This window comes from Schistocerca nitens, chromosome 6 (genome assembly GCF_023898315.1).
Source record: "Schistocerca nitens isolate TAMUIC-IGC-003100 chromosome 6, iqSchNite1.1, whole genome shotgun sequence".
In the NCBI taxonomy this organism is placed as follows: Eukaryota; Metazoa; Arthropoda; class Insecta; order Orthoptera; family Acrididae; genus Schistocerca; species Schistocerca nitens.
Genome location: NC_064619.1, coordinates 159,060,095 through 159,073,602, shown reverse-complemented (window position 1 = coordinate 159,073,602; position 13,508 = coordinate 159,060,095).

The following is a 13,508-nucleotide window of genomic DNA, read 5'->3' as shown; positions in this document are numbered from 1 at the left end:
TATTGGGACAGTGTTATTAGGGAGGCAGTTGAGATTAAATTAGCGAGCAACCTCGTTAACAGGGATGGAGGTTTCTGTTTAAACTCTGTTTGGAATCCGGCTCTCTTTCTTGTCAAAAAACAGACGGACAGCATCAATGTTACCTCAGCTGCGAATTCGTAGTCTCACTATCGATAGCTCTGACTTTGGTCATCTTTGGTGGCACTAGTGTTCAGTGTGTGTGATATCTTTGCAGCATCAGTCTGAGAACCGAGGTTTTAAATTTGCATTTACGCCACCTGTCCGTTGCAGTTTGCCTTGAAAATCGCGGAGTGTTCTCACGCCGAAATATCGGCGGTCGCTGAAAGTGTTACCTGGCTGAATTCCCGGAAGTTATTTGAAAGTTGTATACGCCAGGAGAAACTCAGGTCTCACAAAAGAAAAGCTGGCTGCTTAAATCTGCACAAGAACAGACACAAATGAAGGTACAAAGGAAAAGCGTTTGTTTTACAAAACGTAGGTTTTCTTCATCGTCGACCTAAAGTCTGTCTAATGGTTTCTGAGCACTTGACACACACGAAAGGCACACTGATCGTTCGTCACACGTCTGGGAAGTAAATGGATAGCTCGTGTGTGTGTGTGTGTGTGTGTGTGTGTGTGGGTGGGTGGGTGGGTGTGTGTGTGGGTGTGTGTGCAGCTACTTGGATTGAAATACAAGTTTCACAGCGACGGTTTGACAAGATCGCCGGCAGCACATCGGCTTGTTGTAGCTGACTTCAAAAGTTATAACACCCCCCTGCTTCCCGGGATTTGCGAAATTGCAAGTTGACAATGACAGTGAATTATGAATTTTGACCCGCGTCGGGATAAGGCATCCGAATCCGAAGTAAATAATGATTATTCCGCTGGAAACAGGAGACGTTATAACTTGATCGTTATTGAAAGAGTAATTTCATTCAATAACGATCGGTAAATGAAATTATGGAAATAATTTGGAAATAAATTTTGCCAGTGGAAATTCTGCCGAAAGAAATGATTAAGTTGTAAAAGCAATTAAAAAATCGGTCGCCACCACAACTGATGAGCGACAGTACTGTTAAGTACGTGAATAATTGTGTCCAAAATAAAGTTTACCTCTTTGTAGCGCAACGGGTGGAACGGGGACTTTTACGTCAGTGCTGTGTCAGGGTCAGTAGTCACATAAAACAATATCATAACCATCTAACTATACTTAAACATTAATGGTTAACTTTCAATAAGTATTTTGATAATTATTTTGACCATAATTTGTCAGCTAAGTGCAATGCTGACAACACAGATAATTATGTATCGGTATTTTGAATAATGGACTGCCATTCTGTCTTTAAAATTACGTACTTTGCACAGTTTAATCTACTGATAATCAAATATATTGCCAATAATTGATTAAAACTTTTTTGAATGATAATAATTCATTAATTGGGGGATTGTCAGGTGCAATAAGCTTTATAGTTTCATGAAATATGCTTGAACTAACTTCAGCTGAATATGCATTGAAATAAATCTTAATAATCAAATTTATTACTTCTGTCTATTGTTAAGTTACTACGGTTGGCGTAAACTTATTAAGTACAACAATTAACTACGATAACCAGTCTGAAATTTACTCTTCACCGTCTATGCAAATAATTTGATAATTGACATATTTTCTCTTGATAATGGCGTGACACATTCGGTTCAGTAAGGTAGGGATCGAAAGGAACCTACTTGGTGTTATTGTCGGGTGGAATGTAACTGCAACACTTCGATTATAAAGAGCTTCTTATTAATTGTTCAACTTCAGAGAAAAGCACAGTCACTGGCAAGCGTTCTACAAAAATGGCTCTGAGCACTATGGGACTCAACATCTTAGGTCATAAGTCCCCTAGAACTTAGAACTACTTAAACCTAACTAACCTAAGGACATCACATACAGCCACGCCCGAGGCAGGATTCGAACCTGCGACCGTAGCAGTCCCGCGGTTCCGGAGTGCAGCGCCAGAACCGCACGGCCACCGCGGCCGGCAGCGTCCTACAATTTTATCCTACAAAAATTACGTACATCTTACTTCCCTCGTTGTCGGTGGATCAACGGAAGTCCACGGCAGCGACACAATGTGGCAGCGGGCTTTTACTGTTGCGACTTGGACCCACACTGCGCATCACATTTAAGTCTTCGTTTCTTCAGCACTATGCCGATTAATCCATAATAACTTGCCCGGCCATGCTTCCAGATATGCCGACCATTACTTTCCCGTCGTACTTAGATTGACACAATAGCCGTTAGATGTAACAACACAGGTAGGACTAGCAGCACTCGACAATACGTCTTACTCCGAGCACGGCGTCACTGCTACTACTACCCACTGGCGCGCTCCCGCGCCCAGCGCCACGACAAAACAATCTCTCTGACTTCAACGTTAACTAAATATGCCCTGACTTGCCAGTGTTAGATATTACATAATTCAAACATAATATTTACAATACATATTTACACTGGACAATACATCGTATACAAACAGTTTCATGTGTTAAGTAAGCGAAAAAATTCATAGCAAGTGCGTTGTAGCGTCATAAAGTCTTTTAGTTGATCATGTTCTGTGGTCACTTTTTACATTTTGCGATGTCTCGACGTCCTTTTGTAGCTGTTGGGTGACATATATTAATAATGTCCATCCCACATTTGTAATTACGTTGCAGCAGTGTCTATTGTACTCACAAATACAATTTCCATTATCCATATGACCACACCTACGCACGAACTATACATTGATTCGCCTGAACTGTTTTTTGGGATGACGTAGGTGCGTTTACATATAATGTAATTTGCGTGATCTCGGAGGTCTGTAGAGCTGAAGAGAGGACCCGTCAGCTGTTGACGTTATGAGCAGCTTCACCGTCCAGTCTTTCGACCGCGCTGTCACCCTCCGAAACTTCATGACTTTTCATGTACCATATTAGTACTGATACAATGCTTTCCCTGATGTTGTCTTGTCGCCTGGTACGTGCTGCGAGGGGTATTGGCGGACTCTTTGTGGAAGCGACAAGTTTATCTTGCTGATAAGCAATTAGCGTGACCACTGCAAAGAATTCCGCTCGTCAACGGTTCCAGCCTGGCGAGTGGCACTTGTTTGCAAGGTGCTTGGCCTGAACCCTGATGAGATGACCTGTGGGTTTGCCTACCTCCGGCAGCGGTCAGCGGCCAGTGCGAAAGATGCGGCGCATCCGGACCACGCCCTGTAAACAACAGACCTTCACTTAGCCATCACCTACTGCAATCCATTCCCGAAACACTAACGTCACGACATGCCTTGCGTGTAGCTCCTTGTGACAATGAACTTCGTCTGTTAACAAGAAAAGACATTCATTAGTACTTCCATGCTAGTAAAGACTTAACAATACGTGAACCTACACTGTAAGGAATTTTGTTTTAAGATATTCATTCTACAGTTTTACAATTTTATTACAGGACCAACAAAAGTCTGTTACTGGTTTATTCTGATCTCTGATCTTACTTCAAATTTTTACGTCTTTATTAGATTATAAGAAGCTTGTTGACATTCATTGCGCACAGATGCAATAATGATTTGACTATATACTTAGTCTAAATGTTTCTTAGAGCAAGTACTTTTTAAACTTAAGATCTGGTAGTTCACCTTTCTTTTATTAATAAAGAGTGCCCATGACGGGAAAGATGTTGTCACGTGCGATAGTACTTGTAGTTAATATCGGCGCGCGCTGAAGTTTCTTATTACACATGAGTGCGCGAGCGATACTGTACCGACGCTCCACCTTAACATAAACTAATAACCAAATTTACCCAAATAAATAAATGGCCCGTTTTAAGCACGGTACTCTGTTAACTCCCTGTATTGTGGTCTCAGCTTCCTACAACGTCATCTCAATGATCATAAATTTTACGGTATTTTGTACTCCATCGTTATCATACCAATTTTTCCATGAGCTTATTTTTATACCTCTTTTACTTTTAAACATTGTCTGCTGGGCAGGCTATAACATATACATAAAAAAGAACACACTCAAATGTGTTAAACACTCTTACACTTAGGCTATCTGCTTCATCACCAATATTTTATTTAAGTTAAATATTTCTCATTACGCTACCTTCACGTTATCGATGGGAGTTTACCCACGTGATATGTACTTTATTTTCAATATCTCCTACATGTTATCAACAAAATATTAATTCAAATCTCTTGGAATTTTGTCCGTTCCTGGGTTTCATTGTGCAACTTCGGATTGGCTGTACCAGCGGTTATACTTTAAATTTTTGTTCCTTGCGACGGACTCTATCTTTAGAAATAAACACAAAAAGTAAATCAGTGTTAGTCCTAGTCTCACATTAATTCAATTTAAATTCGTTGTTGATTATCTTTCACAAAAAATCAATATAGCTACTACTTCAAGATATTAACCCTCTGATATATAAAAAGTCGTCGTCGGCTACACGTCATAAAAATCCTCTAATAATCACCTTCGTCATCGTCGTCTCATATAAAACTCTATAAAACTCATCGTAAACTTCTCGTCTTCAACGCATGTCTTTCTCACTTAAATCGCTGTCGCCTCTTCGATTTATTTCTCAATTTCATTCGTAGTACATCGTAGCTTCGCTTTATCATTCTTCCAAAATCCAGACTGAATCAGTGACATTTATTCAATTACATGGAACGATCGCCTATTCTCTAACCCTTTCTCAATTATAAAATATTCGCTGTGCTAAGTTATTTTCATTGGTGCTTCCTTATCTGTTTGTAATACGCTTCAACTCCTCTGACTGCGGTATGTTCCCATTTATCATTTTACAGTGCCCTTTCGTTTCAACCTCGAACGGAAGTCATATAAAATTTTTCTTTCATATCTGCTGAACTCTCAATACTTTTATTACTTAATTTATCTTGACAGTTTTGCTAATTTCGTAGCTCTGGAGTACCTGCAATCAACCGCTTATCCGCCTCACCTTTTTCATCATTCCTTTATTCACTGTATATTCATGCATTTATCTGCTTTTTCATGAGACTTATCTTAATCCTTGCTCAATATCCATCGTAATATTAGAGTATGAAATAAACTTTGTATTCAAGGTATTAACAAATAAACTTTCTTTCAAAGGTCATACGACTCCCTACGAATAGAAGAAAGATGTCCTTACTGGCAAGTCTGATGCCACTCGTCTCTCATCTAAAATCCACGCAAGCACTTCTGCTCACTGTACTTTTTACACATTACTACAAATAAATTACCTACACTTAACGCTATCTTCTATCTAACGGACACAGAAAGAGAACTTTCCGGAAACAGTGAATAGATATACAGCTAAGATGATCTAACCTACGTGGCCACCAAGACATCTTAATAAAAACACATATTTTCAATACACGTTACTAATTCTAAATTAGCATATAAAGAGTTCACTTTTACAGCGACTCCGCTTGCGTCTCTCTTTCTTTGGTACAACAGCTGCATTCTGCCTTCTACGACTTAGGCATAACCTTTCACGGAGTTTATTCACCCTATGGAGTCGACAGTCTTAAACTTTTAACGCAAGTCGTTTCTATTTCACTCTGTTCTTCAGTTCTCCTCCTGTAGGCAACCTCGCTTCAACATTTTGTGAACAACTAATCTTTCTTTAATACAGTTCTACGACACGTGCTTCTTTCTATCTGTTAATCTTTCAGTGTTATTATGTCTGATCTACAATTACATAGTCTTATTTTAAAGCTACCCACGCGTCCTCGCGACTGCTACGGTCCTGCTTCGGGCATGGATGTGTGTGATGTCCTTAGGTTAGTTAGGTTTAAGAAGTTCTAAGTTCTAGGGGACTGACGACCTCAGAAGTTAAGTCCCATACTGCTCAGAGCCATTTGAACCCTATTTTAAAGCTACATCCTATTCCCATCGTCGCTTCATTCTAGGGAGCGGTTGGAAATCATTCTGCCTTATTGTCACCAAATCTATCGTTCTTCCTGGTAATTTCCATAGCCCTGGTAGTAGTCTGAGATAGTGGTTATTGTGCTGCATCTGGGGACAGACTCCGGAACTATATCGGCTCTTTTCTATGTCTGAGATCATCTTCTTCAAATTACTTCATTTTCTGAAAGCTTGTACAACTTTTCTTCTTCAGCAGTCTCTATTCTCTTAATTGCATTAAATTCCTCTTCCCTTCTCCCGATTTCTTTGTCGTTACCACTAAGTCCTATCCTCAGAAAACTGAGTGCCTCCCTTTGCGGCTAAATCTTTTCCAACTCTTCTGATCTGTTTGCTAAAGTCTTCTAGCACATTGAGCAGTCTCTTATCCACCTCGGCCTCAAGTTCTGCTACACTGTTGCTATCCCTTTTGTTCCATTTTCCAATCTTGGCCCAAATTGACGTGCTGGCTTCTACATTCGATTCCGCCTGACTACAGTCACCTTGATCCCCCTTTAGAATGGCCAGTTTCTTTCAACTTTTCCGAATGAACTCAGTCTGATCCCCATGTATTGACCTATCGACCTTCTTGATGACATTGCCTCTTGCGTATTTCTTTCCTGCTGGGTCATGACAGCTACATCCCTTCCGTTCTTTACAGTTTGTTTTATAAATTTGTTGAAGTTGTCGAAATGCTCACCGACGCGTTCTTTAGTGTCTCCTGCGATCTTTACTGTTTCCCTTACAATTTCGCGGGATCACTCGAATTGCTTATCAACGTGTTCATTCGCATTCATACTCTGTTCGATCTTTTTGAAAACCACTCCTGTAAAGTCGCTTTTCCATTCTCAATTTTCGTTACGCGAACCCGTACTGCATTTGCTACTTCATGGACTACATTTAACGGCAGCACATGATCTTCTTCCTTCTTCCTCAACTGTTTCTGTATATTTGTGAATTATTTCCTGTTGTGCCTTCTTCTCATTAACAAGTTTTAGCGTCTGCTTGTGTATATCGTGTTCTTCTTTCGGTAAGAGTTTCAGTCGTTGTATATTACCCTTAATATCCCATCTCAATAATTTTACGTCCTCATCTACTTACGGGCCAAAAGAATCAATTTCGGCATAATGCTTATGCTCGAGGTTCAGCTCATCAGTTTCTAAAGTTTTAGTTTCTTAATGCTCATTCGTATTTCCCAAATTATCTTTGACAACCTCTTTCAAATCATTTTTTACTTAGATCATTTAATATCTCCAACAGGCCTTATTTCACCCATTTCTTGTTTCATTAGTTACGTCTGCTTCCTGTTCTCTCTCGTCAACGCATTTGTCGAAGTCTGCATACCGATTTCTTTTATTTCAGTTAATTTATAAAATTCTGGTCTCTGTGCTAATTCGCTAGAGATGAGGACTGTGGCTTTTCCGTCTTGTTTTTCGTAGTCTTTGTCCACCGGACAACCGGTATTGCAATTTGAAAGTTTATTTCCATCTTCGATTTCTTCCGGCAATCTAACGGCAATTTTTGCTAAGGAATAACCTTAGCGTTACCTCCTTGTCGTATTCGACGTTCGTAATTTAATGATCACCATCCGTATTTCTCTAGGCATAATATTTTGGAAAATACCTGTGGTATCTTCGGTAATCATGTAGCTGGATCTTAATGGTGCAAATACTTCTGCTGCTACACGATTCAGATTCACTAACATTTAAATTCGCATTTATCAAACCAAAGAAAAGCACGCTAATTATTATCGAAACATTCCTGCTCTTCTTAAACTGAGAGCAGAACTCTCACTGATCCCCCAAATTGATTACTGAACGGCGTACGGTATCCAATTCATCACTTGCCTCAAGATCGCTTACTCGTAATCCAGCTGAATGTTTTCTCATTTGTCTCTTTTACTGCCCTTACCTCAATTCCTTCCGGAGTGGGCATCGCCACTAAACAATTTCACAAATAAATAATTCTTTTTAATTAAATAGCTCACTTTTAATTTCAGACGTGCAGCCACGCAGATATGGCTACACCCTGTAACGGGTCCGTAGGCCCTTACTACAAATTTGCACTCGGCACAGGTCGATAGGGCGAACAATCGATTGTGTCGTGTTGCGAGAGCGAGTGTGGAGTTGAGCGAGTGCCATGTTGCGGGTAGAGGTGTGTGGAGGCCAGTTGTTGTAATGCAAGGCTTTAACGGAGAAGGGAGTCGCCATCGCCGTTGTTAGACCCCTTTGTACTAGAAATAATACCGGGAAAGTGAAGAAGTATAATTACGGAAGTGGTCAGTGACATTTCTAGTGCCGATATTTTGGTTTCGCGTCTACCGCACCGGCATCACCCTGGATTGCAGTGTTGGATTGCAGTGTTGGATGCAGTGATGGATTAGCGTGTGATGATAATGGAAAACGAAGAAGCCTGTGCTGAGATTAGCCGTAATTAGATCTGTATGACGAAGGCAGTGCCTGTCTCCTCCTTTTTGTGTTTTTGAGACGAATATAGGTTCGTAATTAGTGAAACTGTGTTGGTGTCTTTCTTGTTACCAGACATTTCATTATTACAGTATTGAGAAGGACGAACTGGAAAGTAACAACTTCCGTAGCAGTCAATTCCGATTGCCAGCCCCATTAGGTACACGGTCACATTAATAATAATTATTGGGCTGCTATTCGATCAGGTCAGGTCGGGACAAAGAAAACGGAGGTGTTACAACCCTCTCAAAAAAGTAAATTAATCTCACTGATTTTCTGAATTCTGACGAAAAAGTTCGTAGTAATTTTCTACGAGTGTTGTCCAGAACGTAATGCACCGCATTGTTTTTCTTCGACGACTCTTTATTGAACATAATGAGAAGAATGGTGTTTTATCTATACACCCGATTCTTCCACGTAATCTCCATCCCGTTCTATGGCCTTCCTCCAGTGCGAAACAAGGGTTATATGCCCTGTCAGTACCAAAGCTCGTACTGGTGGCGGAGACAGTGCATCACTGTGTGAATCACTTCCTCACCGTCCTCAAAATGTGTTCCACGAATGTAATCCTTTAATGGCCCAAACAAGGGGAAGTCCGAGGGGGCTAGGTCAGGGCTGTAGAGTGGATGAGGTAACGCAGTCCAACCATGTTCTTCGATGTGTTCAATACTCCTCAGACCTCCTTAGCTGATTGACTGATGCAGCGATAACTGCCGAGTCGTAATGCATCTCTACTCGCGAATGACAAATCACATAAAAAAAATAAAAAAAAGGTTCAAGTGCCTCTAAGCAGTATGGGATTTGACATCTGAGATTATGAGTCCCCTAGACTTAGAACTACTTAAACCTGACTAGCCTAAGAACATCAGACACATCCGTACCGGACGCAGGATTCGAAGATTCGAATCTGCGACCGTAGCAGCAGCGCGGTTCCGGACTGAAGCGTCTAGAACTGCTCGGCCACAGCGACCGGCTGAACCGCTTTCTGATGACCTCACCTCCGTGCACAGCAACTGACTGTACTCGTACTTCTGTCGATAGCAGATTCTCCATAGACTTTGCACAAGCGTTTGTGAATATTCCCCACAGTTTCTTCAGCCGAGAGAAATTCAATGACGGCACGTTGCTTGTAACGTACGTCCGGTACAAACCTATTTTGAAACAGTCCAGTAGCTGCGTTACAGTTGTATGTGATGATGCGCTCTTCCACGAGACTTCAAATAAAAACGTACGTAACGTTTCGCATTCGTAGCATTGTTTTCGACAATGTGTATTTTTTTCTTTTCTGGGAACAATCGCGCTGTTCTACTCAGTATTTAATAACTCCTAATATACACCTGCCTTAAGCTGCTTATGAATGCGTGGAAAAGTACTACAAATTTTCATAAAATTTAGAGGGCTCAAACTAGAAAACGTGAATTCTCTGTAGAATAATAATTGCAGGACAATTAGACGGTTTCTTGCTGAACATTTTGATACTTTGTTACAATTTTTTGTTAAGATCAGAAAATTTGATTTTTTATTTTCTGGACCACACTTGGAATCTATGCACTGACAAACTATCTTACTGTGATACTTGACACTTAAAGTATTCATTGAGAGAGAACAGCTCGCTCCATCTCGTTATACTTAGCTTGTTCCGTCGCATTATATTGAATACTATAGTTGTTTGAGATACTTTCATCAATTTTTCCAAATTTAAGAAATATAATTCGAGTGAAGAAATGGACTACCTGTTTATTCAATTCATAATTACAAAAATGCACTTACTTTCCTTGAACCCTCTACATTGCCTTGGGCTAATTAACTTTGAATTTGCATTAAGAGTTCATCTGCTGGTAGGGGCAAGACAGAGATGTGGTCACCTGCCGACATAAATTTGGGATAAAAAGAGCGATGATGCATCTATTTGCCAGGGGTAGTTCGGGGTTGGTAATAGGTTCTCCTCCCCACCAGGTCGGAGGAGAACGACAGGTGAGTGCCACCATCACAGGGACGTTCTGGGGGAAGCTTTTGAACTGAGAGGACGGAATCGAGGGCGACATCTGTCTTTCCCGGGTATAATTTATAATATTGTTATTAATCCGCTCTTTTCACGATGGAAGTAGTTAGCATGTCGTAACGGCCACTCTTTTTTTTAGAAATGTTGCCTGTAAAATTGAAATGTTCAGTTATTGTTCCTTTTCCAGAGGTGAGCATGGGGGCTCACGTTATCCATTTGTAGCAATACAATCAGTTAGCGCCTTCACACACGAGAGCAGAAACAGTATCAAAAATAACATAGATCCACTTTTAACATTAGCATTTTCCAATTTTAAATTTCTTACTGGTCTAGCTATGGTAACACGGGGCCTCACCCCACCTAGTTTGCTTAGAACGTGGTCGTAACTGCTGATGAGAAATTTAGACGATGATTCCGTGTGAAACCTGCCAGGATAAGCGTGTGTTTTCTGTGAGTTACTTAAGGCTCTAAGCGTGTGACGTAATTTTTTGGCAAATTCATAAATTTTGTGCACGGATCTTTTGGTTCATGACTACCCCCATTTGCAAGCAGTAACCTAGACGAGACTTCACGTCCTAACTACTTGGTAAATAACAGGCTGTGCTTGTGAATAATCGTATAGATTGAAAACAAGAATGAACAGTGGGGTTAGTACATAAAAATTTGCCGTTGGTGTCGATCAACCACGTGATGTCGAATCGCACCGTCACCGTGCTACCAGTTCGTTCTCGAATGTAGTTAAGGTGAGTATGACTGCATGTGCCGTACATACATTGTTAATTTGCTTGTGCCAACTTTTACAGGATGTTTTATTTTTAAAGGATTTTTTTGTGTATACGAGAGATGTTTCTGTCTGTTCCCCCTGATTTCCCGCCAAGAATCTTTGGTAAAGTTTTGAGTAAGCGAACGCTGCTGACACGTAATGAAGACAATGACGATAGCTGTACCGAAGCGCGGTTCATTAATTCATAACGATTCTCTCCAAGTAACAACATGGGTTGCGAATTTCAATCCCTTTACAAGCAGACAGACTACAGATGCAGCAACGTAGATCCTCACCTTTTCCAATGCACAATATTATAAGCGAGACCACACTTCTGTGATACAAGCATCTTCAGTGCGAGAGAGTGTTGAATACATTTCTGATAATATCGGCATCTTCTATGCTAGATAAGATAGAATTTATTTGTCTTCACTTTGTTAGTTGCAGTTATGAACTCGTTTAAGTAGCGAGTAAAAAAGTGGTAATAACATTTGTAAAGTTTCTGGGTAACTAATAAAAATGTCATATGAATTTAATTTCATGGGTTCAGTGACATCATAATACCCCTATCCTGTGTAGAGAACAATGGTTGCTTGAGCCCTCTTCCACGTTATCCGTTGCGAAATCTTAATATGATAATCACCTAATCAATAAAATATTAACTACGGGCCGTTCCCCTTTCAATGAATCTTTCCGAACATTGAATCAAGCGGGTAAGCAGCGTGAATATGAGATGCCTTGGCACACACGCAACCGGCATGCTCTAACATAAATGGTGAGAGAGAGGAAAAAGCTAACAACGAGGAAGGTAACCGTTCGACCTTAACAACATCTCTATCTTAAAAGTATACTACACTCGTATTTCATAAAATGTAAGTCTCGGTTAATTAAGTTCGAAGTTATATTTGATTTATGACTCATCTCTGTTGTTCCTAATGTTGCATAATCGTCTTGATTTGCATGTTACCCGTATTTTCCTTTCATTTTCTTGTTTCTTCTTGATATTGTGGCATTTTTAATTGACTAAAGGACCCAATTTTCAGCTTCAGCAACCCTCATGGAACCATTTGTCACCAGAGATTATCTCATAGTGAACCCAGAAGATACAGAATTTTACACCTGCTAACTGTCCCATGACCAAAACCCCATACAGCGTCTAACACACCTCATTTCATAGTTTTATAAAATTTGAGGCCTTCTGTGAATGACTCTGTGACAGCACCATTCAATGACAGGTGACCGCGATTGTGGCAAGTCTCATCAAAGGCTGCAACAACGTTCAGTGCCACCATTATTACACACCACACTCTCTTCCACTCCTTTCTTCATAGTCACAGGACTCACCAGATCAAAGACGTCAAGAAGTACCTGCGTGTAACTCCAAAATCTAGGAAGTGGTGGCAAATACACGATAACACAAAATGCTCCAGCTCCTCTTACACCCTCCCAGTACACGTCATTCCGTACACAAGTGTGTTGTTTTAATTATAAACTCTTCCTCTGCCCACTCCAGAACAGTATACACTTGTAGAAAATCCACAAAAATAACAAAACACTTCAATCTTCTGCCTTCCACATCTTCCACAATTCTACTGACACATTTCCATGGAGCGCACACAGAGCAAGGGAAACATAAGAGAAACTGAAAACTTTTGTTCTACAGGGATGACAATCGAAAAACCGTTGTATTGTATGTCTTTGTAGCACTGGAGTCTAATGACAAGATTCAACATATCAAAGCAGCAGAAACATGAGTGTCGGCCTACGCCGAGAGACCTTCAAATTGATTTCAGACAACATCCGATGTCAAATTCAATTCTCTTGACCACTGTGTTGTATGAAAAAACTTAACCATCGACTTAAGATTAAAAAGAATATGATTTTTCTGAAAGGGATACACAGGCAAGTAACCTTAATTTTGACGTAGATAACGCAGCAAATAACCATGAACATCACAACGCTGGACAAAATATTTACGGACTACTTGTTTCTTGAAAAGCACTAGAACTAGATGCATTAGTCTTTTAGCTTAAGCGGCGTATGTATTTGGTTTTTATTACTGAGTTTATATTCGTTACCCATTCATCACTTGTGTGGGAAACAGACTCGGTAGAAGTTGCCAAAATGTAGGTGAGTTTGTTGGCAAATGAGGGAGAATTGTTTAAATTTGATTTATGTAATAGTTTATTCATAGTTGTACCGAAGAACATAAGTGCATAAAATCATACAGAGTACATAGATATGCTTGGAATAAAGGTCATCGCACATAATACTCAATTTGATCTAAAATTAGATTTAATTGCTCCTGATGTGCAATCTAAAGATGCAAGGTTCTCGAAGTGCAAAAAAAAAA